Below are 18,866 nucleotides of genomic sequence, written 5' to 3'. Positions count from 1 at the left end.
CAGCTATGAGCGTCATTCTACATCTACATCTACATTTATACTCCGCAAGCCACCCAACGGTGTGTGGCGGAGGGCACTTTACGTGCCACTGTCATTACCTCCCTTTCCTGTTCCAGTTGCGTATGGTTCGCGGGAAGAACGACTGCCGGAAAGCCTCCGTGCGCGCTCGAATCTCTCTAATTTTACATTCGTGATCTCCTCGGGAGGTATAAATAGGGGGAAGCAATATATTCGATACCTCATCCAGAAACGCACCCTCGCGAAACCTGGCGAGCAAGCTACACCGCGATGCAGAGCGCCTCTCTTGCAGAGTCTGCTGCTTGAGTTTGCTAAACATCTCCGTAACGGTATCACGGTTACCAAATAACCCTGTGACGAAACGCGCCGCTCTTCTTTGGATCTTCTCTATCTCCTCCGTCAACTCGACCTGGTACGGATCCCACACTGATCAGCAATACTCAAGTATAGGTCGAACGAATGTTTTGTAAGCCATCTCCTTTGTTGATGAACTACATTTTCTAAGGACTCTCCCAGTGAATTTCAACCTGGCACCCGCCTTACCAACAATTAAGTTTATATGATCATTCCACTTCAAATCGTTCCGCACGCATATTCCCAGATATTTTACAGAAGTAACTGCTACATGTGTTTTTTCCGCTATCATATAATCATACAATAAAGGATCCTTCTTTCTATGTATTCGCAATACATTACATTTGTCTATGTTTAGGGTCGTTTGCCACTCCCTGCACCAAGTGCCTATCCGCTGCAGATCTTCCTGCATTTCGCTGCAATGTTCTAATGCTGCAACTTCTCTGTATACTACAGCATCATCCGCGAAAAGCCGCATGGAACCTTCGACACTATGTACTAGGTCATTAAGGTTCAAGAAGGTACCTATTGGGATATGGAAGCGTACCAGCTCCGGCGCTACGTTTCTCGGTTGAGGTTCCGTGGCGCGAACAACCTTATTGAAGTGTCCTCTCAGATCCTCGACTGGGTTTAACTCCGGGGAGTACGGTAAACTCACGCTGGCGCTCTTCGAATCACGCACGTACTCTGCGAGCTGTGTGACATGTTGCATCATCCTGCAGGTAGATGCCATCGTGCCGAGGAAAAGCAAATTGCATGTATAGGGGGACATGGTCACGGAGGACAGATGCATATCTACATCTACATCTACATCCATACTCCGCAAGCCACCTGTGGCAGACGGTACCCTGAGTACCTCTATCGGTTCTCCCTTCTATTGCAGTCTCGTATTGTTCGTGGATAGGAGGATTGTTGGTATGCCTCTGTGTGGGCTCTAATCTCTCTGATTTTATCCTCATGGTCTCTTCGCGAGATATACGTAGGAGGGAGCAATATACTACTTGACTCCTCGTTGAAGGTATGTTCTCTAAACTTCAACAAAAGCCCGTTCCGAGCTACTGAGCGTCTCTCCTACAGAGTCTTCCACTGGGGTTTATCTATCATCTCCGTAACGCTTTCGCGATTACTAAATGATCCTGTAACGAAGCGCGCTGCTCTCCGTTGGATCTTCCGTATCTCTTCTATCAACCATATCTGGTACGGATCCCACACTGCTGAGCAGTATTCAAGCAGTGGGGGATCAAGCGTACTGTAACCTACTTCCCTTGTTTTCGGATTGCATTTCCTTAGGATTCTTCCAGTGAATCTCAGTCTGGCATCTGCTTTACCGACGATCAACTTTATATGATCATTCCATTTTAAATCACTCCTAATGCGTATTCCGAGATAATTTATGGAATTAACTGCTTCCAGTTGCTCACCTGCTATATTGTAGCTAAATGATAAGGGATCTATCTTTCTATGTATTCGCAGCACATTACACTTGTCTACATTGAGATTCAATTGCCATTCCCTGCACCATGCGTCAATTCGCTGCAGATCCTCCTGCATTTCAGTACAATTTTCCATTGTTACAAACTCTCGATGTACCACAGCATCATCTGCAAAAAGCCTCAGTCAACTTCCGATGTCATCCACAAGGTCCTTTATGTATATTGTGAATAGCAACGGTCCTACGACACTCCCCTGCGGCACACCTGAAATCACACTTACTTCGGAAGACTTCTCTCCATTGAGAATGACGTGCTGCGTTCTGTTATCTAGGAACTCTTCAATCCAATCACAAAATTGGTCTGATAGTCCATATGCTCGTACTTTGTTCATTAAACGACTGTGGGGAACTGTATCGAACGCCTTGCAGAAGTCAAGAAACACGGCGTCTACCTGGGAACCCGTGTCTATGGCCCTCTGAGTCTAGTGGACGAATAGCGTGAGCTGGGTTTCACACGACATCTGTGACGATCCTTTGTCGATCCACGACGAGATCACCCAGGGATTACTCTCCAGCCTGGACGCTTACGACGATTGATGTACAGTACCTACTTACAGACGTTTCACGTTTCACATTCTAACGGCTGTCCCCAATGGGATATAAAAAGTGAGTCATCTGAAAAGACCACCTGTCGCCACTCAGTGCACGTCCAGCCTGGCCAATGGCGTGCAGATCCGAGCCTTCCTCGCCGATGAACAGTAGTCAGCATGGCTGCATGGATCTGGGGCCTGCTGCTCACATGCAGCAATGTCCGCTGAACAGTCGTCGAGAAAACAGTGTAGGCAGCCTGTTGGTTCATATGGGTTGTCAGACGCTCAACAGTTGCTCGTCCGTTCGCCCCTACACGCCTGCGCAGCCGTTGTTGACCCCTGTCTTCCATGGCCCTTGGTGGATCACAGATGGCGCCAGTTTCGAATAGCGTCATTTTGCCATGCACGGTATTCTTTAACCACGGCGGCACTCGAACGTTTTGCAGACTTAGCCCTTGCGGAAGTGTTTCCACCCTTGGCTCGAAGGCCAATGATGGTGTCCTTTAGAATGTGAGATAAGTCACTCCGTTTCAGCATTGCGACAACGACTGCAAGATCACCAATGTGATCTGTTTTTACGCACACCATCTTCATATACAGGGTGAAAACTATTTAAACCGACAAACTCTGGGAGGTTGTAGGGGACATCAAAACAAATATTATTCCCTAATGTCGCCTATTGTGGATTGGCAAGACAGCCAATCCACTATGAGGAAGCCGAAAGGCACGCGTTTAAGCTCACGCAGGCTGGCGTGAGGTCTGGAACAGGACAAGGCAATGAGACTTCAGAAAAAAGGCGGTAACTGGCAGAATACTTAACTTTAATCCATAATTGGTGAACATCGCTGTCGACGGTACATGTTTTACAGCATCAACAGTAACTGGTAATGGCGCCTTGCTAGGTCGTATCAAATGACGTAGCTGAAGGCTATGCTAACTATCGTCTCGGCAAATGAGAGCGTAATTTGTCAGTGAACCATCGCTAGCAAAGTCGGCTGTACAACTGGGGCGAGTGCTAGGGAGTCTCTCTAGACCTGCCGTGTGGCGGCGCTCGGTCTGCAATCACTGATAGTGGGGACACGCGGGTCCGACGTATACTAACGGACCGCGGCCGATTTAAAGGCTACCACCTAGCAAGTGTGGTGTCTGGCGGTGACACCACATCGCCGGCCGGGGTGGCCGAGCGGTTCTAGGCGCTACAGTCTGGAACCGCGCGACCGCTACAGACGCAGGTTCGAATCCTGCCTCGGGCATGGATGTGTGTGATGTCCTTAGGTTAGTTAGGTTTAAGTAGCTCTAAGTTCTAGGGGACTGATGACCTCAGAAGTTAATTCCCTTAGTGCTCAAAGCCATTTGAACCATTCCTTAACGTCATTTATTCCTATGAGGATTATTTAAGTCGGTGGAGGCCGTATTACGCTCTTCAGTTGTTAGAGGCCGTATTACGCTCTTCAGTTGTAGGCAACTGCTGTCCACAAGTGTAGTAGTGCATTGTCTCTGTTTACTAGTGGAGCGATACACCTGGAGTGACTACACTGACCTGGAGTGACTACACGGACGAGCTGCACAGCGGGTTTATCAACAGTAATATCCTAATCGCCGTATCCCGCACCATACGACCTCTGCTGCTGTGTACCAACATCTGCGTGAGACCGGATCATTAAGCAGATTACCTAGACAGGGACGCCGTCGCACAGTAAGAACGCTGGAATTTGAGGAAGCTGTCTTGCAGCATGTGGAGCGGAATCCTTCAGTCAGAACTCGTGCAGTTGCACGTAACATGGGGACGAATCAGACGAATGTCAGAACAGTCCTTCGAGAGCAATTGTTACGTCCATTTCACTTAACGCGTGTCCACAAGATGGAACCAGTTGATTATCCACCCAGAGCACAGTTTTCGCAGTGGTACCTGGAACAGTGTGAAATGCATCCTACATTTCCATCTTCTGTGTTGTTTACGTTCGGGTGTGATGGAGTCTTCAACATGCGCAATTCGGGTGTTTGGACTGAGGATAACCCACATGCCACAGTTACTAGTGCTCATCAAGTGCAGCTCTTCGTTAATGTGTGGGTCGGTGTTGTTGGGGACTGTTTAATTGGGCCTTATCTGCTACCTAGGCCATTAAATGGCAGGCACTATAACAATTTTCTCGCCAGAGCATTGCCAGAATTGCTGGAAGACGTCCCGCTCCCTACAAGCCAACGCATGTGGTTCCAACATGACGGGGCGCCGGCACATTTCAGTCGTCGTGTGTGTCGATTCCTGGACCGACGGTTCCCAGAAACGTGGATTGGCAGAGGCGGTCCTGTACCATGGCCTGCTCGATCCCCAGATATGTCCCCTCTGGACTTTTTTGTATGGGGAGAGATGCGTTTGCACCCTTGTTTACGCAACTCCTGTTGCATCAGAAGAGGATCTGGTTGTCCGGATAGTAGCAGCAGCGGGAACAATTCAGGATACTCCTGGGGTTTTTGCCCGTATCAGACAGAACATGATCCGACGGTGTAACATTTGTTTACGTGTCAATGGAGACATTTTTGAAAATCTAATGTAATTTAAATTGGGTTGTGTTAATGTGTTGTCTCTTGGTCATAAAAAAAATAGAAAAGTGTTTGTTGGTTTAATTAATTTGCCGCCAGAGAAATCTTCCTCTACCGGTTTAAATAATCCTCATAGGAAAAAATGGCATTAGTGTAAAATATTTGTTTTGATGTCCCCTACAACCTCCCAGAGTTTGTCGGTTTAAATACTTTTCACCCTGTATACAGGGTGGTCCATTGATCGTGACCGGGCCAAACATCTCACGAAATAAGCGTCAAGCGAAAAATTTACGAAGAACGAGACTTGTCTAGCTTGAAGGGGGAAACCAGATGGCGCTATGGTTGGCCCGCTAGATGGCGCTGCCACAGGTCAAACGGATATCAACTGCGTTTTTTAAAATAGGAACTCCCATTTTTATTACATATTCGTGTAGGACGTGAAGAAATATGAATGTTTTAGTTGGACCACTTTTTTCGCTTTGTGATAGATGGCGCTGTAATAGTCACAAACAAGTACCTGGTAGCACGTAACATTCCGCCAGTGCGGACGGTATTTGCTTCGCGATACATTATCCTTTTAATCGTTTACCAATTGCGGAAAAGGTCGATATCGTGTTGCCATACATCAACACGATGTTATGATCAAAATGCCCAACGGGCGTGTTCTATGTATGTTGCTCGGTATCCTGGACGACATCGTGCAAGTGTCCAGACCCGGACCGTTCGCTGGATAGTTACGCTATTTAAGGAAACAGTAAGTATTCAGCCACATGTGAAACGTCAACCACGACCTGCAACAAATGATGATGCCCGAGTAGGTGTTTTAGTTGCTGTCGCGGCTAATCCGCACATCAGTAGCAGACAATTGCGCGAGAATCGGGAATCTCAAAAACGTCGGTGTTGAGAATGCTACATCAACATCAATTGCACCCGTACCATATTTCTATGCACCAGGAATTGCATGGCAACGACTCTGAACGTCGTGTACAGTTCTGTCACTGGGCAGAAGAGAAATTACGGGACGATGACAGATTTTTTGCACGCGTTCTATTTAGCGAAGAAGCGTCATTCACCAACAGCGGTAACGTAAACCGGCATAATATGCACTATTGGGCAGCGGAAAATCCACGATGGCTACGACAAGTGGAGCATCAGCGACCTTGGCGGGTTAACGTATGGTGCGGCATCATGGGAGGAAGGATAATTGGCCCCCATTCTATCGATGCCAATCTAAATGGTACAATCTATGCTGATTTCCTATGTAATGTTCTACCGATGTTACTACAAGATCTTTCACTGACTGACAGAATGGCGATGTACTTCCAACATGATGGATGTCCAGCACATAGCTCGCGTGCGATTGAAGCGGTATTGAATAGCATATTTCATATATATACTAATATATATATTATTATATAATATATATATATATATTATATATTATTATATATTATATTATATATATATATTATATTATTATTATATTATTATAAAGGGTGATTCAAAAAGAATACCATAACTTTAGGAAATTAAAACTCTGCAACGACAAAAGGCAGAGCTAAGCACTATCTGTCGGCGAATTAAGGGAGCTATAAAGTTTCATTTAGTTGTACATTTGTTCGCTTGAGGCGCTGTTGACTAGGCGTCAGCGTCAGTTGATGCTATGATGGCGACCGCTCAACAGAAAGCTTTTTGTGTTATTGAGTACGGCAGAAGTGAATCGACGGCAGTTGTTCAGCGCGCATCTCGAACGAAGTATGGTGTTAAACCTCCTGATAGGTGGCACTTATCTGTCCGTAACTACCTGAACGTCAACTACCCGAGGCGATGGATCGGCCGCCAGGCAGCCCGTGACAGAGCACTTCATCACTGGCCTCCAAGAAGCCCTGATCTTACCACTGCGATTTTTTCTTATGGGGGTATGTTAAGAATATGGTGTTTCGGCCACCTCTCCCAGCCACCATTGATGATTTGAAACGAGAAATAACAGCAGCTATCCAAACTGTTACGCCTGATATGCTACAGAGAGTGTGGAACGAGTTGGAGTATCGGGTTGATATTGCTCGTGTGTCTGGAGGGTGCCATATTGAACATCTCTGAACTTGTTTTTGAGTGAAAAAAACCTTTTTAAAAACTCTTTGTAATGATGTATGACAGAAGGTTATATTATGTTTTTTTCATTAAATACACATTTTTAAAGTTGTGGTATTCTTTTTGAATCATCCTGTATATTATTATATAATATATACTAATAGCATATTTCATATATATATATATATATATATATATATATATATATATATATATTTCATATATTGGACAAGAAGAGAATAGAAGCTTTCGAAATGTGGTGCTACAGAAGAATGCTGAAGATTGGATGGGTAGATCACATAACTAATGAGGAAGTATTGAATAGGATTGGGGAGAAGAGAAGTTTGTGGCACAACTTGACCAGAAGAAGGGATCGGTTGGTAGGACATGTTCTGAGGCATCAAGGGATCACCAATTTAGTATTGGAGGGCAGCGTGGAGGGTAAAAATCGTAGAGGGAGACCAAGAGATGAATACACTAAGCAGATTCAGAAGGATGTAGGTTGCAGTAGGTACTGGGAGATGAAGAAGCTTGCACGGGATAGAGTAGCATGGCGAGCTGCATCAAACCAGTCTCAGGACTGAAGAACACAACAACAACAACATTTCATGACAGGTGGATTGGTCGTCGAATCACCATACCATGGCCCGCACGTTCACCGGATCTGACGTCCCCGGATTTCTTTCTGTAGGGAGAGTTGAAGGATATTTGCTATCGTGATCCACCGACAACGCCTGACAACATGCGTCACCGCATTCTCAATGCATGTGCGAACATTATGGAAGGCTAACTACTCGCTGTTGAGAGAAATGTCGTTACACGTATTGCCAAATGCATTGATGTTGACAGACACCATTTTGAGCATTTATTGCATTAATGTGGTATTTATAGGTAATCACGCTGTAACAGCATGCGTTCTCAAAAACGATACGTTCACAAAGATAAATGTATCGCATTGGAACAACCGAAATAAAATGTTCAAACGTACCTACGTTCCGTATTTTAATTTACAAAACCTACCTGTTACCAACTGTTCGTCTAAAATTGTGAGCCATATGCTTGTGACTATTACAGCGCCATCTATCACAAAGTGGAAAAAGTGGTCCAGCTAAAACATTCATATTTCTCTATGTACTACACGAATATGTAATAAGAAATGGGGGTTTCTATTTTAAAAAACGTAGTTGATATCCGTTTGACCTATGGCAGCGCCATCTAGCGGGCCAACCATAGCGCCATCTGGTTTCCCCCTTCAAGCTAGACAAGTCTCGTTCTTTGTAAATTTTTCGCTTGACGCTTATTTCGTGAGATGTTTGGCCCGGTCACGATCAATGGACCACCCTGTATAGATAAGGCTCACCGGCTAATTGACTATCTTCTGTGCGGACGCACACACATTGCCCGAACTCTTACGGGAAACTGTAAAGCCGCAAGTAATGAGCAGGGGCACTACGAATATAGTGCAGGACAATAAGTTGGAAATGTGTCCCTCCAGATCCTTTAGCGTCATGCACTCCGCCTAGCCTTCCTTATACGCCTCCTGTCCCCCACGCGGATCCTCTATGATCTCATTCCTTTCCCCCATCTGCTCCTATTCCTCGAACATATCCGCATCCTCTACACCTCCTGCCGCCTTGAACCCCCTCACCCCCTGGTTGCTCCTCTTCTCTCCCATCCCCGCCCCCTGCCACGTCTTCACTGTTGTGTCCCCCCTACCGTCCATCTCTACACCCTACATCTCCTTTTTCCCAAGGTGGCTTCCATCAACTCCCCCTCCCGGATGATGCCCTCTCTCTCTCCATTTATCGCTCCTATCAACTCTGATCCTCACTCCCCCTCCTTTCCTCTGTCCTTTTTCCGGGCTCCCTCTCCCCCCCTTCCATCCTCTTTCTTCCCCACCTCCCCTCTCTTTGCCCCCTTCTCTCCCCAGCGTCCTTTTACATTTCCCTCCTCTGCCTCCTCTCATTCTCCCTCGCGTCTGCCCTTCTCCCCCTTTATTAGTCCTCTCCCTCCTTGGTCCCCCCCCCTTTTTCGTTTTTTTCCTTCCTCCCTCCTTGTTCTTCCCCCTCCTCCAGGTCACCCCCTCCCTTCATCTGCATTTGGCTCGGGAGTGTCTTCTTTGTGCCGCCACTTTCGTACAGTGTTCTACATTGAGTGTTCTACAGTGAGTGTTTTACAGTGAGTGTTCCGTGTTGTGTTTTTTTGGGAAGTGTTGCGAACGGCCATCATACTGTCGCTGGGTGTGCCTTTTATCTCTTGCGAACAGAAACCAGACTGTCGCCGTGTTTTTTAATTGTGTGTGTACTATGTTACTTGTCTGATTCCTGTGTCTTTTATTAACGTTGCCAACCCCTTTTGCTTTCAGTTTTAACTTTCCGCATTTTTCACCATTTTACACTTGACGTCACTGTTTTGTCGCCTGTTTTTTCTTGTTTCTTTTCTTCTTCCGTTTTTTAAAATAAAAGTCTGTAGGCTGTAGAGCTGCGTACTAAGCTGCTGCCAGCCTGCCCCCTTCGGGGGGAATTGAAAATCAATAAAGGAAAAAAAAAAGTTGGAAATGTGGGTCTCACGGGAGGCGTGCCAGAGATAAGTCCTTGCAGTCGCATTATCCTCCGTGTCCTTCGTGGCTCAGATGGATAGAACTTCTGCCATGTAAGCAGTAGATCCTGGGTTCGAGTCCCGGCTGGGGCACACTTTTTCAACTGTCCCCGTTAATGTATATCAACGCCTGTATGCCGCTAAGGGTATTCATTTCGCTGTATTGATTTCATTGTAATTTCATTCTAACGAGCTGCACGGTCACCGATGGTGTCTGTTCTTTCGGACATGTCTGAGAGAACAGACACCATCTTCACAGATACACTTTGTATAACTTCCACTGTTAGTGCTGCCATGTGTCATTGGACATTGGCGTCGAAAATGTATACGAGTAAAGGAGGGTATTAATCACAGCATTAATTTCCTTTACTACGCGTCTATGGTCACAAATTTTTATGTCGTCAGACTACCGGTTTCGGTCTGTAATGACCAGTTCTGTTTTATAGAAAAATGCCCCAATATATTGGCGCCATATTGGCATCGTCAAATGCTAAACACAACATCAGCGCCAGCATCGTCAAACATATGTATCCTGCTGGCGCTGATTTTGTGTTTAGCATTTGACGGTGCTAATATATTGGGACATGTTTTTATAAAACAGATCTGACCGCAATCAGTAGTCTGATGATATAAAGATTTGAGACCATAGACGTGAAGTAAAGGATATTGATTCTATTTTCGGGTTCTCGTTAAATTCGCGACCATGCCGCATCTTGTTAATCATAGGATTCGTGCGACATGGAGAGCAACTGCAGAAGTAATGGCTTTCGTAACTACTACAATCACCTATAGAGTTCCGAAGACTATGCTGAAGGTGAGGTTTTGAAGAAAAACAATGTGCCACTGACAAGAAGAACTTATTTAGACGCTTTCAGTTCGTTTTTACTTCAAAACAAGAAATGGAAAGTTACGATTAAATAAAATAGAATTTGTCTGGTATTGTCTCGGTCTTCAGCAAGAGGAAAAGAAAAAAATGCGCAGAGAGTAGTTAAATATTTTCCCTATTTTATCGTAGGTATCAAAATCTATTTGGTATTTATGCAGCGGTACAAACTTTGCTGCGTTGGAGGCAGAAGAGAAAAACAGAGATACTGTATCCTTAAGATAAGCAACTCAACTTAGGACTTATAGAGCACTAGTCCGCGAAAGACAAGGGTGCCGACTTCGAGTCTCGATGCAGCACACAGTTTTAACCTGCCAGGAGGGTTTCATAGCAGCGCACTCTCAGTTGCAGAGAGAAAATTTCATTCTGGAAACCCAGTGTACACCATCCGCATTAGCAAGCACAGATGACCCAAGTTCTGTAGGCCACCTTAAAGAGCATGAAATACATTCAGTGTCAGCTTAGTTTTGTCCTTCCTGCGTTAGTAACAGTGAACTGATGTCTCGAATCATGTACCTTTGAAATGTGATTTGGAGAAGAAGCAGAGAGACTATTAATTCGTCGCTTACGTATTATGTTCTGTACTGATCTTTTCTGACTGCGAGAATGTAAATTTAATTTAGTTGCGAGAATGTAAACTGCCAATAACTTTAAACCAAACCAAAACTGCATAAATTTACGTAACACAAAAGCTGAATCTGATGCAACACTATTGATTTGGAATTGGCCCAAGTAATAAACCAAAACTTGTTCAATTGGAAAATAATTATCCCCGTGCGTAATTATTGCTGTCCCTGAAATGATAAAATTTCTTACCTCTATCTGATCAATGGTAACGCTCTTCGCATTGCTCTCTGTTATTACTTGTATAGCTTGCAAGCAGCTATTGTGCGAGGCAGCATACATTTTAATTAAATCGAATATGACTGAGACAATAACTTCTTTAGAAAAACAGTTAATCAACAATGACATGGATCTGTGAACTAGTATTGACTTGGGGGTAACTAACAATATTCCATTAACTTTAAAACTCGTATTTTGATTACAGAATGTAAGTTTAGCCGCCTCGGCTGCTTAAAATCGTTATCAAATTCACCATGGTTTCAACAGCTCTAAGGCGGTCTTCATCAGAATAAAAATTACATATATAATGACATGGCCAAACAGGCCGAACTATTTCGACAAGATTCAAGGAACACCTTCTGGACCAAAAAACTCACTAATGTTCACAACTTAACTTTCGCTGACCATTTGTTAATCACAGGGCACAATCCTAAAGATGTAAAAGACGTCCAGATCTTGTACTCGGAGAAAAAAGGCTTTAGGCTTAACATCTTGGAAGAGCTAGAGATTTTTAAACACCTACCTCTGAAGGACGGTCTAGTTCTGAATGAACAGTTGCAGTTAAGCAGTAAAAGCTTTTTTCAAGGTATAGAGCCGGCAATTAAAAATGGTCTGAATGCCGATACTCCCATGTAGACCCTTTTTACATCGTTTTCCTTTCCAGTTCCACAATTTTTATCTACATTTGAACCATATTCCATTTATAAAATAAGACCGTTACGGTATGTTGTAATTTTCATACACTGATTCCTCTTATTGCCTGTAATGTTAAATTTTCTATACAGTGCCTCAGTTGCTCTCGTCTGTAATTCGATCACTTCTCGCTAGATGGCACGAATCTGTTTTCGTGTCCAACTCGTGGCTGCCTTGGCTGTTAGCCGTCTAGTCTGACAGATAGCGGCGGTTTGATGCAGTTGTTTGGCCCTAAGCGACTTCGTGACTGCCACTGTATTTCAAATGGCTCTGAGCACTATGGGACTTAACATCTGAAGTCATCAGTCCTCTTGACTTAGAGCTACTTAAACCTAACCTAAGGACATCGCACACAGCCATGCCCAAAACAGGATTCGAACCTGCGACAGTAGCAGCAGCGCGGTTCCGGACTGAAGCGTCCTGAACTGCTCGGCCACGGCGGCTGGCCAGTGTATTTCAATAAAACGTTTTATTCCAAATGGCAAACATGTTACATTTTTACTGTTAATTTTTATTCTTGTGATTATTTCAATTTGACAAGAGCTTTTTTTGCTCAGATGTTTCTCACATAAGGTGTGGTTACATGTAAGTACACTACCTGTACAGTTCATGGAAGTAATCCTATTGATTATATTGTATTACTGAGCCATGCCATATTTTCTAGGTAATCCTATGTAAATTTTATTCTGATGAAGACCGCCTTAGAAGTGTCGAAACCACGGTCAATTTCACAACAATGTTATGTAGCCGAGCTGGCTATACGTACATGCTGTAATTGAGTTAACGCACGGTTTCTGGACTTCAGCCTATAACAGTGCTTAAAATTTCTTGTATTTTGACTCTTTCAAAATTAATAATGCTCACAATTAACACACTCAATAAACTGATTATACATGAGCAATAAGTTTTACAAAATCATTAGATGTGAATGCTATACATTGTCTCAATCATCACTTATGAATATGCGTATTGCATTAGTAACAGAACAACTTTCTTTACCTTAATTATTTCCAATTTCTATTGAGATTCTTTTTTCAGTTAGTAAACATTACATCTTGAAAATAAAAAAGTCATTACTGCCCGTCGCGGGTAAGTACATATCCAGGACACAACATCTCTTTACACTTGAAAGTGATCCATACATCGCTCGATCAAAAGTTCCTCATAACACCTTGAATCAGCAAGCAGCGCCGCTAATACACAACTACTACTACACTGCTGGCCATTAAAATTGCTACACCAAGAAGAAATGCAGATGATAAACGGCTACTCATTGGACAAATATACTAGAACTGACATGTGATTACATTTTGATGCAATTTGGGTGCATAGATCCTGAGAAATCAGTACCAAGAACAACCACCTCAGGCCGTAATAACGTCCTTGATATGCCTGAGCATTGGGTCAAACAGAGCTTGGATGGCGTGTACAGGTGCAGCTGCCCATGCAGCTTCAACACGATACCATAGTTAATCAAGAGTACTGACTGGCGTATTGTGACCAGCCAATTGCTCGGCCACCATTGACCAGACGTTTTCAATTGGTGAGAGATCTGAAGAACGTGCTGGCCAGGGCAGCAGATGAACATTTTCTGTATCCAGAAAGACCCGTACAGGACCTCCAACATGCTGTCCTGCATTATCCTGCTGAAATGTAGGGTTTCGCAGGGATCGAATGAAGGGTAGAGCCACGGGTCGTAACACATCTGAAATGTAATGTCTATTGTTCAAAGTGCCGTCAATGCGAACAAGAGGTGACCGAGACGTGTAACCAATGGCACCCCATACCATCACGCCGGGTGACACGTCAGTATGGCGATGACGAATACACGTTTCCAATGTGCGTTCACCGCGATGACGTCAAACACGGATGCGACCATCATGATGCTGCAAACAGAACCTGGATTCATCCGAAAAAATGACGTTTTGCCATTCGTGTACCCAGGTTCGTCGTTGAGTACACCATCGCAGGCGCTCCTGTCTGTGATGCAGCGTCAAGTGTAACCGCAGCCACGGTCTCCGAGCTGATAGTCCATGCTGCTGCAAACGTCGTCGAACTGGTCGTGCAGATGGTTGTTGTCTTGCAAACTTCTCCATCTGTTGACTCAGGGATCGAGACGTGGCTGCACGATGCGTTACAGCCATGCGGATAAGATGCCTGTCATCTCGACTGCTAGTGATACGAGGCCGTTGGGATCGAGCACGGCGTTCTTTATTACTCCTCTGAACCCACAGATTCCATATTCTGCTAACAGTCCAATGACTGCAGCAATGTCGCGATACGATAAACTGCAATCGCGATAGGCTACAATCCGACCTTTATCAAAGTCGTAAACGTGATGGTACGCATTTCTCCTCCTTACACGAGTTATCACAACAACGTTTCACCAGGCAACGCCGGTCAACTGCTGTTGGTGTAAGAGAAAGCAGTTGGGAACTTTCCTCATGTCAGCACGTTGTAGGTGTCGCCACCGGCCCCTACCTTGTGTGAATGCTCTGAAAAGTTAATCATTTGCATATCACAGCATCTTGTTCCTGTCGGTTAAATTTCGCCTCTGTAGCACATCACCTTCGTGGTGTCGCAATTTTAATGGCCAGTAGTGTACATTTGACCATCTGTGGTTCAATGTAACTTTTTCTTGCAAAACTTGAATAGATTTATCTTTTATCGTTTACTGGTGAGTCTGAAGACTCCCAAACGTGAGGGGAACGACGGAGGGTAGCTGCCCCGCGTCGTGTGTTCGTGACACACGCTCCAGCAACCCCCCTGGAGCTGGTCCCTTGTGATTAACGCGAAGCAATATCCCCCGGGAACAAGAACTACAGGGGAGCGAACGAGGGACAGGGGCGCAGTGGCAAATCAAGATCGGCCCACCCAGTCCGCCCTCACCATTAGGGGCTCCTTACAGCGGGGAGGCGTAGGGGCAGGGCGAGTCCAAATCGCCAGACAGGCTAGAGGGGTTAATCATTTACTGCAGCTCACTCCGCTCCCGGGAACATGCAGTGCTCAGACCAATTAGTGGGTCAGTCACGTCGTAAAGCTCTTCCTCCCATTTCTCCATCGGTCACCCGACTGGTCCGACGCGCTTCCTCACGATTTCCTTTCATACGGCAATCTCTTCGTGTCAGAGCAGCGCCTACACTCAACGTACTGATCTGTCTCTAGAATACAGAACTCTTAACAGGGAGAACACATGAGCTTTAATCACAGCAACTGCTAACTCCAAAATCAGTAATACACTACTGGCCATTAAAATTGCTACACCACGAAGATGACGTGCTACAGACGCGAAATTTAACCGACAGAAACAAGATCCTGTGATATTCAAATGATTAGCTTTTCAGAGCATTCACACAAGGTTGGCGCCGGTGGCGACACCTACAACGTGCTGACACGAGGAAAGTTTCCAACCGATTTCTCATACACAAACAGCAGTTGACCCGCGTTGCCTGGTGAAACGTTGTTGCGATGCCTCGTGTAAGGAGGAGAAATGCGTACCATCACGTTTCCGACTTCGATAAAGCTCGGATTGTAGCCTACCGCGATTGCGGTTTATCGTATCGCGACATTGCTGCTCGCGTTGCTCGAGGTCCAACGACTGTTAGCAGAATATGGAATCGGTGGGTTCAGGAGGGTAATACGGAAAGCCGTGCTGGATCCCAACGGCCTCGTATCACTAGCAGTCGAGATGACAGGCATTTTATCCGCATGGCTGTAACGGATCGTGCAGCCACGTCTCGATCCCTGAGTCAACAGATGGGAACGTTTGCAAGACAACAACCATTTGCACGAACAGTTCGACGACGTTTGCAGCAGTATGGACTATCAGCTCAGAGACCGTGGCTGCGGTCACCCTTGACGCTGCATCACAGACAGGAGCGCCTGCGGTGGTGTACTCAAAACAAACCTGTGTGCACGAATGGCAAAACGTCATTTTTTCTGATGAATCCAGGTTCTGTTTACAGCATTATGACGGTCGCATCCGTGTTTGGCGACATCGCGGTGAACGCACATTGCAAGCGTGTATTCGTCTTCGCCATACTGGCGTATCACCCGGCGTGGTGGTATGGGGTGCCATTGGTTACACGTCTCGGTCACCTATTGTTTGCATTGACGGCACTTTGAACAGTGGACGTTACATTTCAAATGTGTTACGATCCGTGGCTCTACCCTTCATTCGATCCCTGCGAAACCCTACATTTCAGCAGGATAATGCACGACTGCATGTTGCAGGTCCTGTACGGGCCTTTCTGGATACAGAAAATGTTCGACTGCTGCCCTGGCCAGCACATTCTCCAGATCTCTCACCAACTAAAAACGTCTGGTCAATGGTGGCCGAGTAACTGGCTCGTCACAACACGCCAGTCACTACTCTTGATGAACTGTGGTATCGTGTTGAAGCTGCATGGGCAGCTGTACCTGTTCACGCCATCCAAGCTCTGTTGAGCCCAGGCGTATCAAGGCCGTTATTACGGCCAGAGGTGGTTGTTCTGGGTACTGATTTCTCAGGATCTATGCACCCAAATTGCGTGAAAATGTAATCACATGTCAGTTGTAGTATAATATATTGGTCCAATGAATACCCTTTTATCATATGCATTTCTTTTTGGTGCAGGTATTTTAATGGCCAGTAGTGTACCAACTGGGACAGGTGAAAATGTGTGCCCCCACCAGGACTCGAGCCCAAAATGACATTTCCGAAAGAACAGACACCATATCAATATAACTATATGAATGAATGCAGGTGATCAGACAGGATGCGCACATTCGTGTCACCTGTCAGAGTCGTATCTCGACGTATCAGGGGTACCGTATCACTCCAACTGCACACGCCTCACACCGTTACAGACCGTCCACCAGCTTGAACAGACCCCTGCTGACATTTAGGGTCCATGGATTGATGAGGTTGTCTCCGTACCCGTACACATCCAACTGCTCGATACAATTTGAAACTAGACTCGTCTGACCAGGCAACGTGTTTCCAGTCATCAATAATTCAGTGTCGGTGTTGACGGGTCCAAGTGAGATGTACGTAAAGCTTTGTATCCTGCAATCATCAATGGTACACGAGTAGGCCTTCGGCTCCGAAAGCCCATATCGATGATGGTCGTTGAGTGTTTCGTACGCTGGCACTTATTGATGGCGCTGCACTGACGTCTGCAGTAATTTGCGGATGATTTGTAGTCCTCTCGCGTTGAACGATTCTCTTTAGTCGGACCCGTTGCTACAGGATTATTTTCCGGCAGCAGCGATGTCGGAGATTTGATGTTTTATCGGATTAATGATATTCAGGTACATTCGTGAAATGCTAGTACGGGAAAATCCCCCTTCATCGCTATCTCGGAGATTGTGTGCGCCTACTATAGCCCCACGTTCAAACTCATGTAAATCTAGCAACTTCACCAGACACTTGTTACCTTTATATAGGCGTTGCCAACCGCAGCGCCGTATTATGCCTATTTACATCTCTCTGATGAGGTAGTAAACTGATTGGTTTGTTTAAATCATCCAGAAAGTATAAATCTTAATCATATGATGTTGTCGTTGTTGTGGTCTCCAGCCCTGAGACCGGTTTGATGCAGCTCTCCATGCTACTCTATCCTGTCCAAGCTTCTTCATCTCCCGGTACCTACTGCAACCTACATCCTTTTGAATCTGCTTAGTGTATTCATCTCTTGGTCTCCCTCTATGATTTTTACCCTCCACGCTACCCTCCAGTACTAAACTGGTGATCCCTTGATGCCTCAGAACATGTCCTATCAAACGATACCTTCTTCTAGTCAAGTTATGCCACAAACTCATCTTCTCCCCAATTCTATTCAATACCTCCTCATTAGTTATGTGATCTACCCATCTAATCTTCAGCATTCTTCTGTAGCACCACATTTCGAAAGCTTCTATTCTCTTCTTGTCTAAGCTATTTATCGTCCACGTTTCACTTCCATACATGGCTACACTCCATACAAATACTTTCAGAAACGACTTCCTGACATTTAAATCTATACTCGATGTTAACAAATTTCTCTTCTTCAGGAACGCTTTCCTTGCCATTGCCAGTCTACATTTTATATCCTCTCTACTTCGACCATCATCAGTTATTTAGCTCCCCAAATAGGAAAACTCCTTCACTACTATAAGTGTCTCATTTCCTAATCTAATTCCCTCAGTATCACCCGACTTAATTCGACTACATTCAATTATACTCGTTTTGCTTTTGTTGATGTTCGTCTTATAGCCTCCTCTCAAGACACTGTCCATTCCGTTCAACTGCTCCTACAAGTCCTTTGCTGTCTCTGACAGAATTACAATGTCATCGGGGAACCGCAAAGTTTTTATTTCATCTCCATGGATTTTAATACCTACTCCGAATTTTTCTTTTGTTTCCTTTATTGCTTGCCCAATATACAGATTGAATAACATCGAGGATAGGCTACATACAACCCTGTCTCACTCCCTTCCCAACCACTGCTTCCCTTTCATACCCCTCGGCTCTTATAACTGCCATCTGCTTTCTGTACAAATTGTAAACAGTCTTTCGCTCTCTGTATTTTACCCCTACCACCTTCGTAATTTGAAAGAAAGTGTTCCAATCAACACTGGCAAAAGCTTTCTCTAAATCTACAAGTGCTAGAAACGTAGGTTTGCCTTTCCTTAATCTTTCTTCTAAGATAAGTCGTAGGGTCAGTATTGTCTCACGTGTTCCAACATTTCTAGGGAATCCAAACTGATCTTCCCCGAGGTCGGCTTCTATCAGTTTTTCCAATCGTCTGTAAGGAATGCGCGTTAGTATTTTGCAGCTGTGACTTATTAAATTAATAGTTCG

This window comes from Schistocerca serialis, chromosome 10 (genome assembly GCF_023864345.2).
Source record: "Schistocerca serialis cubense isolate TAMUIC-IGC-003099 chromosome 10, iqSchSeri2.2, whole genome shotgun sequence".
Classification (NCBI taxonomy): domain Eukaryota; kingdom Metazoa; phylum Arthropoda; class Insecta; order Orthoptera; family Acrididae; genus Schistocerca; species Schistocerca serialis.
Note: the sequence above shows the minus strand (reverse complement) of the source record.